The 16,667-nt window shown below is 41.3% G+C and overlaps 1 protein-coding gene across 6 annotated transcripts in view; it reads right to left on the minus strand.

The window, feature by feature from the left end:
• atp2b4 (ATPase plasma membrane Ca2+ transporting 4) overlaps window positions 1-5,679 on the minus strand; it is a 66,428-nt gene extending 60,749 nt beyond the window's left edge. For 4 of the 6 annotated variants that reach the window (XM_048255457.1, XM_048255454.1, XM_048255458.1 and 1 more), the window contains exon 1: window positions 4,932-5,678. The gene's annotated coding sequence lies outside the window, so the exon portion shown is untranslated. Of the gene's footprint in view, window positions 1-4,931 lie in introns of all 6 variants that reach the window. The other 2 variants (XM_048255459.1, XM_048255455.1) reach the window with 1 other exon arrangement.
• Window positions 5,680-16,667: the final 10,988 nt, after the last annotated feature.

Below are 16,667 nucleotides of genomic sequence, written 5' to 3' on the forward strand. Positions count from 1 at the left end.
CTCACATAATGGCAGGAGTGACAATTATTGTTTGCATTGTCAGCATTTTACTGTTCAACTTTCGTCATTATTTGTGTGCAGTTAAATCCTAACATTGTATTTCTCTCTTAGGTGCGGTTCATTCAAATCTACTGTTAAGATACAGCACTACCGACCTGGGATCACTGACCTGCTCAACTTATTACACATAACCAACAGGAAGACATCAGCCAACATGGGGAGGGGCCTGTGGGCAAGGGTTGATTGTGCTGTTTGGTAACCAGCCAAGAGGCCACAACTGTTGAGCCACGCCTTCGCCAAACATTTTATTAACATGCAAGGAAACCACAACCAAACGCCACTAGTATCGCTGGAGGCACAAATGTAAATGGAACATCGGCATGGATAGGCTTTTGACGGGAGCGTATTGGGGAAAAACAGAAGTACGCCCATGCAGACCTGCCCTCACGTGCAGTAGGAAAGAAAACATATGTAAAAAAGCTCAGCATGAGGAAGCAATCCCAGTTTCCATTTCCTCTTTCTGGCTGCAGCTCGGGCCTCTGGCGCTGGCTGTCCGTTTCACTCTGCACTCCCAGTTCCTCAGTCCATTTAGTCATGGTGCTTCCCACCCACCTAAGTGTCATCTGTTACGAAACCACCGTCAGGTGGCTTTTTTAGGCACTTGTATAAGAGCAAAAATGACAACTGCAGCATGAATACAATTTACAGATGGAAGGGGACGATGCTGCATCTGATCTGTTTAGATTTAGAATCTGGCCAACTGAAACGAAAGGAAACAAAAAGGGAACTATAAATCTGAGAATAACACGACAACGACATGTTTGGCTTACTCTAGACTTTGTTACTGCCAATTCCATGCATTTTTGACCTGCTGTAAAAATCAAGGCAGTAATGTACAATAACCACCAATATTATTGAGAGATTAGGCAAAAATGCATGCTTGCACTCATTCCTTACACAAACATATGCACTTAAATAACTACCTATTTACTTGTGGCAGCTTTGAATATATTTGATATATAAGCCTAATTTCCCTGACCTTGATGCCTAAGGACCATAATTATCATGTTAATGATGTTTTGGATGACTGGCACTTCCATCATTTTAAGGCAAGTGGGTTATCAAATTATATGACTTCACATGACTCCACAATGAGCTAATGATATAGTTTGAACTAAGAAAAAAATCCTTAAGTTGGTGTTACAAAGTCTGGGCAGAGGGGTTTACTACACCACCTCATACTTATCCAGAGGTACAAGAAAGCAAGTTCATTCAGAATGAAAGGCTGTAGCCACTAGCCAGGATGGGTGAGCCTGGTTGGGTGAGCACTGTAGGAATCCCCATTACGGGCCCATTGCGACCATGTCAATAAAGTCACAGAGCAGAGTGCCAAATGTAACATGCTTGTGGGCCATTTCACTCAGGAATCTCCAGTGATGCCGGTCCATTTTTAGCACCACTGAGACTGCCACTTTACAGTACAGTTTGCAGTACAGAGAGCACTCACGACACGACGACCTCAATTTCCAGCAAATATCCCAGTAAGTCTGTGACGTAGGCTGCTCTGGCCCCAGATCAACACAAAGCTCAGCAGAAAGAACTGTTGAAAATAAACAATGGCTTACATCAATCTGCCAACCCGCACCTTTGCATGCTAATTTGTCTTGACCTGTCGACAGCAGAATCAAATTGTGGAAACTTTCACGGCACCTTCGGCCCTGATTTCCTTTAAATACATGGATGATTGCAAGCTCTGAGGAGGGAAGATGAAGGATGTCATCTGCTCCAGTTGTACTAATACAAAGCCTGTCTGTCTCCAAACATCTATCTCTGCACTTTTTTTATCCTAACACATTCTGCCTCAGAGGGTTTCCTTAAGAGTAGTCTGACTGATGCAAACAACTTGAAACTGTTTATATTTTAATGTGTATTAAATCAAAAACCACAAGGGCTCTTTATAGGTAACAAAATAAGAAAGAAATCCAGAAATCTCCCTACAACACATGTTAAGCCTACCTCTGTACCTTTACATGAAAGAAACTGGTAGTATAAAAAACATATTACATTCGATTTTTCAGGGCCAAAGGTTATCATGATGAAAGTGGATGGTTTGTATAGAAGTAGTTTCCTATAGCCCCAGGGAATGAAGCTGATGGCTCATTCATTGCCTCATTGGAAATGGACTCATGACGATTCTCAGAGGTACAGCAAAGCCAAATACTATCTGATGCGCAGATCCTCCAAGTAACTCTACTGTGTATATATGTGCTGATAATAGCCTGTACTTATATCAGAATAGGAGAGTAGGCTACTAGTTAATAAAGTAACTATTATTTACATATTACCTGAGGCTACTTAGAACCAAATGGGGCCTGCATAGAAATTAATGTGACAACTGCCAACAGTTGGGTGAATGGCTGTGCATCGTGTCTGAATGACAAACAATGATAAATTATAATATAGCTGCAGCAATGCATTCTCAATAATAGTCTCATCACAGCTATACACCCAGTGTAACTGTAGCAGTATGCCCTGAGGGTGTACATCGCTATATAATTCCTTAATAATGAAAGGCTGTGCTTTGATACACATAAGCATAGGGTGTGTTTTTTATTCAGATGCAATGCTTCAATTCCGAGTCATGCATCAGGTGTGTGGTAGAAAAGCTGAACAAGTCTGCTGTTTGTGTTGCTCTCCCATCTGTTCGGGACTTCTCAAATTGACCACGCGGGCATGTCTTATTCAGCTGAGGTACCGTGCTGTGTTCAGAATCCTATATAGCAGCCTCCCTCTCTACCGCATCCCACCGCCGCCACAGCCATTTCTGGCAGAGGCGCACCGTGAGGAAGGGGAGGCTTTCCGAGGCCAGCTTGAATCTTTTCCTCTGCAAAGTTAAGCTCTATTAACAAAATGGGGCAGAGCTGATCAGAGCGCAGTCTCTTAATTAGAGAGAACAGATGCCGACAAAGTAAACACAGCTTGATATGCACAACAGAACATGGCATCAGTCTGCAGCAGTGTTGGAGAGAAGGAGGGAGGCACCCCCTGCTCAAAACGAGCACGATCTCAGGAGAAGAGGACCTAGTGGCGGTCTTCAGATGGAGCTCCCTGGGTTGAGTCTTGAACAGCGCTGGGCAAGCTGATCAGGCTGCTGGGCAGTGTCCCCCACACTATGATATTTGAAATGGATGTTTGTGTTGTTTGTTGTAGATCTGCAGATCTAATTTTATCTGAACTTCCTCAGTATCCGTGCCTTAGCTAGTACAATGCAACCAAATGAATTAAATGGGAACAATGCTCGGAAATTAACCAAAATAATTCCATCACTGATAGCAGAGTGCTTTTCATTCACTGACTACAATTAATGGATATTATGATCTAATTCCATTTAGGCTAATGCTATGAAATCCCTCAACTTTAGTAATAATGGCGTAGCTTAATTTGCATTTTCTTAATATCTGTGTGATCTGTGCCCTTTTCATTGTGTATTTCATCAATTTATTGCTAGTCCATATTTCAGCAAAAAATGCAGGCCGTGTACTCGATGTTTGAATTAATCGAATTCTCCATGGCAGGGGAAAACGGGACAAAACTGGCATTAACAGGGGCTTCCGAATTGAAGCCAAACATTCAGTCATTTATCACACTGCAATAGCCATGGCTAGTCATGGCAACATCAGCAAACCTTAAGGAAACAGTAGCCGCTTTATATCAGGTTATGTTCAGCCATTCGGCAGTGGCACACACATCTCATTCTTGCGACGCTAAAATGTTTTTTTTTTGTAAATGATGCACTGGTTAACATCACATAGGCTAATGGTCAGCATCCATGGAAGCGGACAAGTTTATTTTAATCTCAACTGGTTTTGACGTTGTGTGCATTGCCCACCAAAGCCTAAGGCAGCTGTTTCAATGAATGTTGCAACAGGCTTGTGCTTTCGTCAAAGGAATCCCCTTTAAAAACAACAGTGCGAGCGCACACCCAGTTCACGGGCGAGGCGCAACATGGCTACACAGTGAGTGTTCAAACAGAGGGGTTTTGTTCAGATTGCTCAAGCATTTTCCTATGGGCGATATTTGATCAGCTTTATAAAAGCATAAAGCTACCGCGTTGTACACTAACACCGACAACTTCGCCGAGAGGAAACAGATCTATCCAAGTGATGCATTGTGAAGCGCTGTAAACTTTCTGCGCTATTGGCTCAACATTAGAAACAGAACAAAGTGCCTGTGCGTCTTGATTACGCCCCTTTCCACCCCTTTCATGTGACGTCAGAAGAATGGATTTTTACTGCAATCAGCCACTTAATTAAACGAGGATCACTTCTCTCGTCACGTTAACAACATTCGGTTTGCAGAGATCTTCTGATCACCCAGCTACTTAAAATATGCGAGAGAAACAATGTGACTACCTAGTAGCTTAGTTTGGTTTTCCTGAAATAAAATCTACTTTTTACTCATTCATGGTAATAAGCATGCAGTAGGCTACCATCAATGCTTCCATTCGGAGTAAGACAGCGTTCATCTCTGCGTATTGACTCGCCCTATACTATCATGGCGTGACACCAGTGGGGCTACTCTTGAATGTCTTCTGGTTTTCCTGGTATGAGAGGCAGGAAAAACAGGTTGTTGTAACGAATGTATGACTTTTTTTTTTTGAGCGGCGGCATTCCACCTGGTCTCAATCAGAATAACCACTACAAAGAATTGAATGAGCGAATTCGACGGTCCATCTCCTCAAGTATTAAGACAAACATGATTTAGATTAGTTCAGAACGACACGCAAAGCAATAAATGAGTGCGGTGACGGAAGAAAATGCTCACAAACAAACGCACGAATAGCCTTCACAAGGACTTACACACATAAACACAGACAAGCACACACCTGGTTAGAACGAGCAAAGTCAAATGGAAAAGGAATAAGAGCATACCGTTCAGATGAGATGACGCCGCAGCTCCCAAGCAGCTGGAAATCAGTCAGTCCAAGTGGTTTTGCCTCTTCAAATCTGGCAATCAATACATTCTAACCCCGAGTCTTGGGCGGTAGAAGAAATCCCCTTTCCTGCCTGAGCGGAATCCCTGTTGCACCCTCCAGTCTGGACCTATGACGTCTCCTAGGCTGCTAGAGCAACATCAACTGAGCTGCAGAAAGATCGAGGCTTTCTTCAAGATAATGTTTTGTTTATGTTTAGAGATAACGTTATATGATCAAGTCGCCCTTGTTTTCTCTGCATATGGAATCTAACTTGACAACATGACTGCAGAGACGGAAAATCAGTTCAGAAAATCTAATATAATCAATTTCCCCCTCTAAAAGGCTTTTTGTGAATTAAATATGGCCTAAAGTTGAATGGAGATATTACATAACTTGTTACTGACAAGTACAGCAGGCAAAAAGTGAGGCAAAACAATCCAAACAGTCTTTACTTTCCGAAAAAAAGATAAAACATATTCACTAAGAGGACCAGGATGTAGGTCTGAGAACACGGAGATCCAAGTGATAACTTATTCTGCCCCGTAGTCTACAGATGAGAATGTGTTCCCCTTGTCCTAAAAGAAACGCGGTAAGAGTATGGTGAATCGCTACCACCCCAGGGGTCCGCGAAAATGTCTTCGGATGCTGTTCCTACGAGCCATCGCCGTGCTTCGAAAACGAAAGGGGATTGTTCGCGATGACCGAGTGGCAGGACGGTAAGCAAGCTGCGAGGAGAGGGAGGGACTAGTTTGGGAAGTCATTTAAGGTGGACTAAAGAGAAAGTTTAACTGAAGACAAACAACGCTTCAATGTAATAGACCTAATGAATAAACAGCCAACACAATGCGTGGTGATTAAACTATATGGAATGTTATTAAGTTATTCATGATGATATGGAAAGTCATTGTTTTTAATTATTCTAGTGGTACGCCTACATCATAAGTACAACAACAGCAACAGTAGGCCAATAGTATTAATGATGATGAAGACGATGATGATAATGGTCTTCCTTGCCATGCCTTCACAGATCTAGTTTTCATCAGGACTTCTTTAGTGCCGATGTAATGGGTAAGATACAAGTTAGACAGCTCCTTAACAACATTTGTCCATTCATAGCAGACATCCCAAAAACCTGCAAAGGTCACTTAGATACTGAAATACAGATGAATTTTTTGTTCAATAATGTCTAGTCAGTACAGCAAATAAAGGCCTATAGAAAATTTTGATAATAAAAATCATTTTGGTAGTTTGGTCTTTTCCTAGCCTTGGCAATAGCCATCTAGTATATGCCTGAAATACATGAAATGACATTTGTTTTCAACATGTCTTTTTCAATCATTTAACCTGCCATGGGCAATAAGTCACTGTTACAAACAGCATACAGTATCAAATGAGACTCTCATGTTGTTCAAGTTGTTCCATAGCCATGTTTATTCTGCTCTTATAAGGTAACTGTTTACACTGGACATATTTATATTTAAAACTCTAAACCACCTTCTCTTCAACTGTATACTACTGCCTATACTTTGTATATCACATTGCACTTTTCTACCTTTTTGGATGGTTTAGGCGCCAAACTGCATTTCTGTCTTTGCTGTTCAATAAAAGTCTGGACACGAACCAATTGAACCACTTCTACAACAGGTTTGACTGTCCTATGGTATGCTGGGGTCTGTCCACCATTCCCTGCTGACTCAGAAACTGCTCTTGCTTGCTTGCCTGCCCAACTCACACTCCCCCCTCACCTGGAGGAGGACCACCTACAACTCAACACTGCTAAGACCAAGGACATGGTGGTGGTAAGGTCTAAGCTGACCAAGTGCATCACTTAAATATCAGACAAAAAGACCCTCGCGGAACAAAGCTCCTCTGGATCAGTCTGTTTGTTGCGACAATGCTGGGGAGGAACATGCCATGGACAGGCCAGTGCATCCATCAGACACCCTATCAAATTAAGCATTTTGGACAAGAGCCATTGCACCAGTTGGAGACCAGTTGGAGACGCGGCTCACTGCCATGCACAACTGACAGGCTCTGGAAGTCATTTGTCGCCAGGGCCATGCAACTCTTCAATGCTTCACTAAAGGGAAGAGGAAAGATAGACTTCTCTGCATAGTCTATCTGCCTCTCCACCCTCTTCTATACTTCCATGACCTCCTATAACAATGTTGTGTACTGACTATCCACTGGCCCACTGTGTTACTGCTGGCTATATTAGCCCACATGAACAACCCCTCCCTCCATCCCCCTGTCTAGACTGTGGTCTAACTTCATACTTGACCATTACTTGATACCCTATTACTTCAAACCTATCCTTGCACTGCTGCTATTATTCTTATATTAATATGCTTACATTTTTCTTATCTATTGTCCATATTTATTGCTGGTCTCTAGACTTTATCCCTGCACTGTTGCACTTATTTGCACTACCACCATGACACACCTCATACTGTAGAGCACCTTACCACCTGCATACTGAACACACAGGGTCAGCCCTGTCACTGCAAGCGCAGTGACGAACATGACGTCTTGAATTTCCCCTGGGGATCAATAAAGTATCTATCTATCTATTTATGACGAACGGCACTTCTGCCACTGTCTGAGCGGCTCTCTGTAGGCAATTACCTGTAGCACTGGCCAAGTCAACCGGTTAAACCATTTAGCCAAAGTACTGCGGTTGAAAATTAGCCAGCTGGCTACCACACATTTACAGAATTGTTGATTTATGTATGTTTTCTTTATACATTAAATTAGATTAAATTAAATGAAATGGCTCTTTTTATATGATTGCCATTTGGAATTATCTTCTCTCCACAGCAGTTCAGTAGGTAAGTAGTAACCTTGAATGTAATGAAAGTGACACATTACAGCATTTGAGTCCATCAGAAATCCCAGAGATTGGCTTTAGGCTGTTGTTCTGTTCTGTAAATGTGGCAGCTATAACCTTGTTTACAGATAATGTGGGGTTGGAGGTGGAGGTGTGACCCATTAACAGATGTCATCTTATTTCTCAAGTCAGAGTAACAGAGCTTAAAAGACACCTTCCCTCTATTTTGGAGATGCAGAGTGTAAGCAGGGTGATCTCCACTAGTGGAGCAGGAAGGAGTGATCCTCAGTAAGATGGATGTCCAACGAGTGGAGGAGATGACGATGAATTGAGTGCTGCCTTGGATAGGTCACCAAGGTTGCAGAGGTCAAGTGTCATGGCCGGGATATGACAACTAGCCGGTGGGGATCAATATACATGTAGGATGGCAGTGGGGCTTGGTAGAATGGACAGTGATGCTCTTCAGCAGGTTTAGGAAGGCAGTGGCCATCCCAGGAAGGGCTTGTGTCCACAGTCTTCTGTTTTGTATACTTGTGGTCACCTCTCTGAGTGTAGCCTTGCTGTGTGGGTCGGTATATGTTTTTTTTTCAATATATTTTTAAATATATTTCTAGAGCTGGTTTGGCATCCTGACCCATACTTATTCGAACTACTTTTTTGAACCCTAGTTAGAATAAAAAAAAATGTTGAGCAAAGTTTTGTATGTGTTTGAAAATCCCACACTGCCGATCACATGATTCAAGAGCAAAACTGAATTTCATTAGACATGCAGATGTTTAAAAAATGTAGTGCTTGCAGTCCCCCATGTAAACAGCTGCAGAGCTAAACCAAGGTCGCTTGCGTGTAGAAAGGGATCATGGCATGCCGAGAATCAGCCGCAGTCCAGAATGTCTCATGACGATCCAGTTGTCACACGCTAGAGTCATACATGATTGCTCTTATATAAGCACATCTTGAGGGTGAGTGAGTGAGTGAGCGAGTGAGGGAGCGAGCGAGGGAGTGATTTAATGTCTTTGGTGTATCTGTCGGCTCACTCCCTCACGAGTTAATAATTAGCTTCAGTGGGAGACAGCCATGCATTTGTTGGTGTCCCTGCTATGGGCCTACTACAGTTACAGATATATCAAGCTAAAATGTGAAGCTTTTTTTTTTTATATGTTGTAATTTGACGAAATGGCGAAATTATTAATTGTAATACCCTTCCACATAAACAATAAATGTGTCATAATTCACCATGCATGGCTTGAAATGTTTTAAATTTCACAGGTCATTAAAGACCATGTTAATGATAATATTCACATGCCCATAATGCATGTTTGGCATAGCGCCACCAACTGGCAACAGAAAGAATGACAATTACACTGATGTCACATGATCAATTTTAACATACTGCTCCTAGACGGTTTGTCAGATTCATGGGAAATTTGGCAAACATTATGCCAAGATGTCGCTGATGTTCAATTGTGAAGGGATTTTTGATATGTTAATATTTGATATGATTTTAATATCTCACCACATAAAGAGGAAATGTGTCATAAATCACAGTGCATTGAATGAATGGTCTGAAACTTCTCAGGTTAATAGATATAATGATTATGATTATATCCAGACACCCAATGGGCCTGCCTGGCATAGCGCCACCACCTGGCCAAGCAGGAAATGTGCTAGAAATGGACAATGCCTTAAGTGATTGATCTAAAACTTTATAAAATATTGGATATCATTATTGTGATGATAATCACATGCATAATTCACAGGCCTAGCATAGTGCCATCATCTGGCCAAGCCGGAAATGTGCCAGAAATGCTCTATGCTTTGAATAAATGGTCTGAAACTTCTCAGGTTAATAGATATTATGATTATGATGATATCCAGACACCCAATGGGCCTGCCTGGCATAGCGCCACCACCTGGTCAAGTAGGAAATGTGCCAGAAATGGACAATGCCTTAAGTGATTGATCTGAAAGTTTACACAAATTTTGGATATCATTATTGTGATGATATTCATATGTCTAATTTCCACCATCTGGCCAACCAAAAAGTGTATCAGAAATGTTCTTTGCTTAAAATGAATGGTCTGAAATTTCTCAGGTTAATATGGTTATGATGACACCCAATTAGAGGTGGATTTTGTTGTTCGTTCTCATGACACAGTTCGCGTCGTTCAGTTCGCCAAGATGATTCGTTCTGAATCGTTCGTTCTTTCGTTCATTCGCATTTCCGGTAGCCTACAACGTAGTTCAGCAGTGAATCATGGAATGCAGGTTCTCAGCTCCTCGTTTGTGAAAACGGTCAACACAACACTGTAATTGTAGCGGCAAATATAGCTGCAACTTCATGATTATGTGTACTTTTAGACAAAACAGCAGTAGGCCTAGCTAATGTGTTCATTCACCTTACATTACATTGACATATTGAAGGTAAATAGAGTAGACTACGGCTAGATCAGCTAATTTCTTTTTTAAAAATGTGCTCATTCATAAAGGAACAAAGACCCAGTAGGCTATGCCGACAAACATGTTTAAAGGCTTGGCAGAAAGATTAAATTGATGAAAAGGTTTCAAGTCCCCATTTTGCCTAAGCTAGAGCCATAATCACTCTGCTTCTTCTGCTTCACTCTGCCAAGGACGAGTGACTGAAGTAACGAGAACGACAGACCGAAGTAAAACAGGTGGGGGGTCTTGGCGTGAGAACGAACGAACGAACGAGACAGATTGAAGAGACATTTATTAACCTGGCATGCCACAGAAAATACAAAGACAGCATGCATTTACCATTAGACAGATATTTAAATGTAAATGCCAATATTGAAATGCAAAATGGAGTTTTTAATGTAAACCATTATCGTTATTTTTTATCGTATGCTCTCCCACTAGTCTCACTATAACCCATTTGTTTTTTTTCATGGAAACGGTTGCTATGCTTTCATGCCCCTCATTGGCTAATTCGATGAGAACGTTTTAGAAACAATACAGACAACAGCATACGATTGGTTTGGCTCTCACCTTAGGAAGCTGGGCCATAAGCATTCACAGCAGCACTAGGTCAGTGTGATTCAGCGACGAACGAAAGAACGAACAAGAACTGGAAAGGCGAACCAGTTCAAGTCGTTCATTTTAAAGACCCGTTCAAAGGAACTAGTTCGTTCCCGACCGACCCACCTCTACACCCAATGGGCCTGCCTTGCATTGCGCCTGGCCAAGCAAGTACATGTGGCAGAAAATAAAATACAAAAACAAATAGCAGACGCATCAAATATGTACATTTCACAAATGCACCATGTCGGTGCTTTGTTGGATTCCGACATGTCACGGGTTGCGGCCCACAGGTGCTCGGGCCCGCCATTGCCGCTTGCGGCTATATTTATTACTGTAATTACAATTACAGCTGAAACTGTAGTAATTTGTTTTCCATGGGAATCATGTACGTGTTGCTTTTGTTGATTGCCTGGGATCTATTGAAAGTGTTCTACTTAGCTTTTCAGCTAAATGCCAATCAATAGCTGTGATTAACCCGTTTGAACATGTGGCGACACAGATGTGTATCCAACTCACTGCCAGTTTAACACAGCAAATTTCTTATGTGCTCAATTCCTTCTCAGCTTGTTAGAAACCACAACACAGCTGTCAAACTCAAGGGACAGTCCCCATCAATCACTGGGATATTAAGATGAACCGATGAGAAAAATGTGACTGTACATGATTATTACGGTATATGTTTTCCACCTTCAGTCATATGCAGATAAATTTGCCAGTTTACTGTATTTGAAATTGGTCATGGATTGAATTTAGATAAAAATGTATACTTCACTCAGAGTAGTTGTCACACATGTGCACATGGACAAGAAAGAGAACATACACACATAAACACACATTAACTGTCTGTCACACAACAACTAGACTACCGGTATACTAGTGGACACCTAGCAACCATACAAACAGCTACAAACTGCATGCCATTTCAGATGAACCAGTGTAGACAACATAGTGATGGTCCTAGGATCTCTACACATCCATGTTGAGAATGAATGCCTGTAAAGAGCGCTGTTTGTTATTGCAACAATATTATTCTATGTCATATTTAAAAGACACATTCTCTCCCTATATTCAGGCTTCAGTTTATCTTTGCTGAGACAATCTCATTGGCTCTGTAAAACTCTCCACAAGGAAAATGATCCATCGCTCACAAAGTCACCCTGCAAAAACACGATAAGATAATCTGTAGCTCACCAAGTGAAGGCAGTTTAAAGGTTCAAGTGGGAGACTGGAGACCTAGGAATGAATAGACTATATTGTTGATGGCTATAGGACGAACAGCTGGTTGGCTAGTCAATTTTCACACATCTCTCTCTCTCTCTCTCTCTCTCTCTCTCTTACTCTGTATCTATCTGTGTGTGTGTGTGTGTGTGTGTGTGTGTGTGTGTGTGTGTGTGTTTGTGTGTGCGTGATCCTGGAGCCGAATCAGAGAAATTTCTCCAAGTACACATAATCCCATTTCTATAGATTTCCAGGTCTTTTCGCAGCTGGGTTCCTCAGCTGATGCCACAGTGGGGGACCACTGACAGTTTGGGTGAGCAGTGCAGTATCTGAGCCATCTCTCCCATGGATGCTCCAATCCTTTTCAAGCCCAATAATAAAGACACACATACAACACTTCTTTATGTATTATAGTGGGAAGTTCTGAAGCTAAATTGTGAAGCCAAATTGCCAATCTTTTATCAGACCACAAATTGCCAATCTTTTATCAGACCACTAAGTAATATTACACAACACCGTCTACATGACCCCATCAAAGGCTAATCAGTTAGCCTCTCAGAATCAGTGTGGCTTCTCGTCACAGTTTGTTCACATAAATACTATCAAAGAAAAACTCTATCATTTATTATTGCAAGGGCATAACTAGCAGGCTTGTTAACAAATAAAATACTTCCCATCAAATATCTCTTTATGTTATTATGAAACACATTTAAAGGGATTAAGTAGCTAATACATTTGAACAAAGTGTGCAAATAGCAGGCAATATATTCGTCCTGACTAATTCCATGTAGTAAATGCCTGAAAGTACTAGAGACCATCCAGAATGTCAGTCAGTTGCAATGCTTCAAATGGCAGGGGTGAAACAGCAAATGCTACAACTTGGAATGTGTCATTACAGTCTTTTGAGCAATAGAAAGCTAGCCAGCAAGCTACATTCAACTGCATTTTCAACATCATCTTAACAGAATACATATTTCACAAAATAAATCATAAACTGATCACACTTTTATTATTATTATTATTATTATTATTATTATTATTATTATTATTATTATTATTATATTATTATTAACTAGCCCTAAAGCAAGTTTCATAATGACCCTTTGTTCTGCAGCCAAGTAAAAATATAACATTGTTATATTATGGTATGGTTGTATTAGGTGCAGACCTACTCCAGTTCTTCCCAGCCAGCCCATTCCCCAATTAATGGAGAGACGCTCTCCTCCAAATGAGCCACACACCTAGGGTCCAAATTACACATAAATAAGTGGGTCAGTTCTATTCCTGCGATGTAGTAGCTTCCTCCTTTATCTCTGCAAACCTCCCTCCAAAAAGTAATTCTCCCATGGAATTAATCTCTGGACTTAGTGTAAAGAATTACCTTATCTCCCTTTCCCTGTTCCATACTATATTCTCTCTCTCTCTCTCTTGCTCTTTCTCTGTCTTGTCTGACCTAGCAGGGAATCCCAACAGCTCCTCCCTGTCGTCACTGGTGACAGCTTTGGCACTAGTCCCACACCCTAGAGAGAGAAAGAGAAACAGAGAGAGAGAAAAACAGAGAGAGAGAGAGAGAGAGCTACACTCCATCTTCCCTTCAGTGTTGCTGACTCAAGCACAGTTTCCTGGCAGCAGCACTGTATTTGGCATCATGGCAGGGACAGAACAGAGACAAACATGGATTCTGAACCGAAAATGGCATCACTGGGAACCATGTGACAAATCCAGACTCTCTGTTGCACAGGGTGATGTTATGAGACAGTGAATAAGAGGCAGCTAAGTCAATCTATCTGAGCCACAGACATTTATTGTACTACTACCAACATGATCCTCCATTTTCCTAAATTCCCACCATGTGTTTCACTGCTGTGCCTGCCAGCCATAACTGACTGTAACAGACTTAATCTTCACAGATAATTACACTGATCACAGTAACACCACACCCATCCCTGTTCTATGTATGTTCCTACATAGAACAGAGGTTTGAAACGATCATCTGAGCCTTCTTGATGAATATTTGTTTGTTGGTTCCCTCTGTCAGAAGACTTTTTTTCAAGATATGGCAATTTATATCATGTCTGTATTATTTTTTATTTCTGACCTCAGCTAGACATTTGCATTTACATTCATAGACCAGAGTACTGTACTTATACCTTTCTACCTTCTCTTGTGTCTTTTTTACATCATCTGTAGGTAACTAGAAGAATCCTGACAATCTTTTTTGCTTGTGAAACATACAATACTGTATGTTCAATACTGTACTGTACAATAATGAAACAGAAATATACTGGAAGACTGATTAAATGGAAGCTGTTAAAAATGGAAGTTGAGTTGATTTTGGTCCAACTATTCCTTTAGCTTGATGCCATTTTCGGTACTGGGTTGGTAGGTTGTAGATTTTATTATTTACCTTTCCTGGAAATTCAACAGTTATGTACAGCATGGGTCGGTTTTACATACATAGATTAAGCCTTGTCCTAAAGGAACATTTAACTTCAATGAAAATTTCAATTTTTCCAAAAAGGTTACTTTACTTAATCTATTGCAGCCCAATATATCAATGTCCCTCAGGTCAAGCCATACAACATCAGGCATTGGTGATGATCTGACCCCATCAGTGCATTCAACCTGTAGACCTGTAATGGATCTATACCTCACATTATGCATCCTACAGACACATATGTTAAACACAGATACAACACTAACAGTCAGGTAGAAGAGATATGGGCCACATAACAAAAAATATGCAGATTAGGAATTAAATAAAATTAGGAATTAAATAAAATCCTGCTTGTAATATCCTTCTTATATTTTACGTCATTTTACGTGTCTCTATATTTATTTATTTACCAGTGGCAGCCTCCATAGGAAATCCATATTCCTCTCTCGAGCATTTACATCATTGATTTGCTGCCACATTCACAGCCGCACAGGCTGTGTGAAGTAGTGCAGAGAGAGAGAGAGAGAGAGAGAGAGAGAGAGAGAGAGAGAGAGAGAGAGAGAGAGAGAGAGAGAGAGAGAATGACTGAGGGAGGGAACACAATATGAAAGAGTAGGACTAATGAGCATCGATATGACTGATAAAAGTCCCCAAATGGCACCAACGAGTGTGCTGCTGCTGCTGCTGCGATGTTCACCCTTATTTATGCAGCCTCCCAACAGGTCGCAGCCTGTTAGTCGCCGGCATCTGCAGTGCAGTTGGACTGGGGTGAGAATGGTGGACCCAGGGGGTGGGGGTCCAGTGAGAAATGAGAAACTCTTGACAGAGAAAGGAAAACCTCACAGCCCTCTGCGGGAAGCAGCCCCTGAGTCCTATCGGGCAATATCCAGCATGGCCACGCTCTGTTTCACATTTAAGATATAGATGGCATATAGGCCCTTTGCAGTACAGAGCAGTGGCGACAGCAGTCACTACAAAGTTACAATGGGGACTGCGTCTCTCAGAACAAGCAGGAGTGAACCCTGAACCCTGAACACATTTGCATAAATTCAGTAATAAAAAATACTGAGTGACTCCCCAGAGTGATATGTCTGGGGAATGCGAGTGAATGACAGGGAGTGATAAAGGGAGAGAGAGAGAGTGAGAAAGAGAGAGAAGAGAGAGAGAGAGGGAAGCTGTGAAAATGCTAGTGGGCCTATGGCAGGTGAGAGGACTCCCTTGAGCTCTGACAGATTGACATGGTAGGTGGACACAGGCATAAAGACCGACAGCCCTTATTAATTATCACCATGACACAATTTCATTAGCCCCTCACTATTACATGTCCATCTATAATTAACTGTGTGCGTGTTAATAATAGATGGGCTATGATTAATTTTTTACAGCTACATATTGCCAGCTCATTGGCAAACAAATACATTGAAAGAGTTTAACAAAATGGCAGGCTTAATCATGGAGGAAAGTGTGAGAGAGTAAGTTATGATATTTCGTGCAATGGAAAATGACCTAAAAATGAAAGCTGCAAAGTTGAGAAAAAACAAATCACATCTGCTTCCTCAAATGCTTCCTATTGATAGCTGTCACACTGTGTTATGCAGAGGCATGCTCATAAATGTCACAGGAGTCACATGATTTCATGACTTCAAGAACCACAGCTGTTAATGAATATGTTTTTTATGTACACTTAATTTAACATTTATATACCATATTTTCTAGTCATTTTTTGTTTAGGTCTATATAGGCTATTAGGCTTCTCTGCTTGAATGTTGAATATGGTCTCACCTCTTTATGTTGAAAAGCAAATAATTTCTGCAATGACAAGGTACACATGGAATTATTGGTCTTATTTTTTGCTATGGAATTATTGGCATTGTAGAAAGCAATGGAAGTTATTGCCTCATTCTCCTGCACTCTCCTGCACTCCTGCACCTGAGTGACCCTTGATAGCAGCAGTGGGAATGTTGTCTCACAAAAGCACCGTGCCCCTTACTTTGTCATGTAGCTGAAGGTGATTGATAAGTGTGCAGTGTGGCTATTAGGGAGGATCGGGTCAGCTGATTCTCACTGGACTACAGAGAGAGAGGGGGAGGTGGGATCAGGGTTTGTGTCAACAGTCAGGCTTTTGTGTGTGAATTTGGACACAAACAAACACTTCAACAGTAAGAGGATCT

Source organism: Alosa alosa, chromosome 10, assembly GCF_017589495.1.
Source record: "Alosa alosa isolate M-15738 ecotype Scorff River chromosome 10, AALO_Geno_1.1, whole genome shotgun sequence".
In the NCBI taxonomy this organism is placed as follows: domain Eukaryota; kingdom Metazoa; phylum Chordata; class Actinopteri; order Clupeiformes; family Clupeidae; genus Alosa; species Alosa alosa.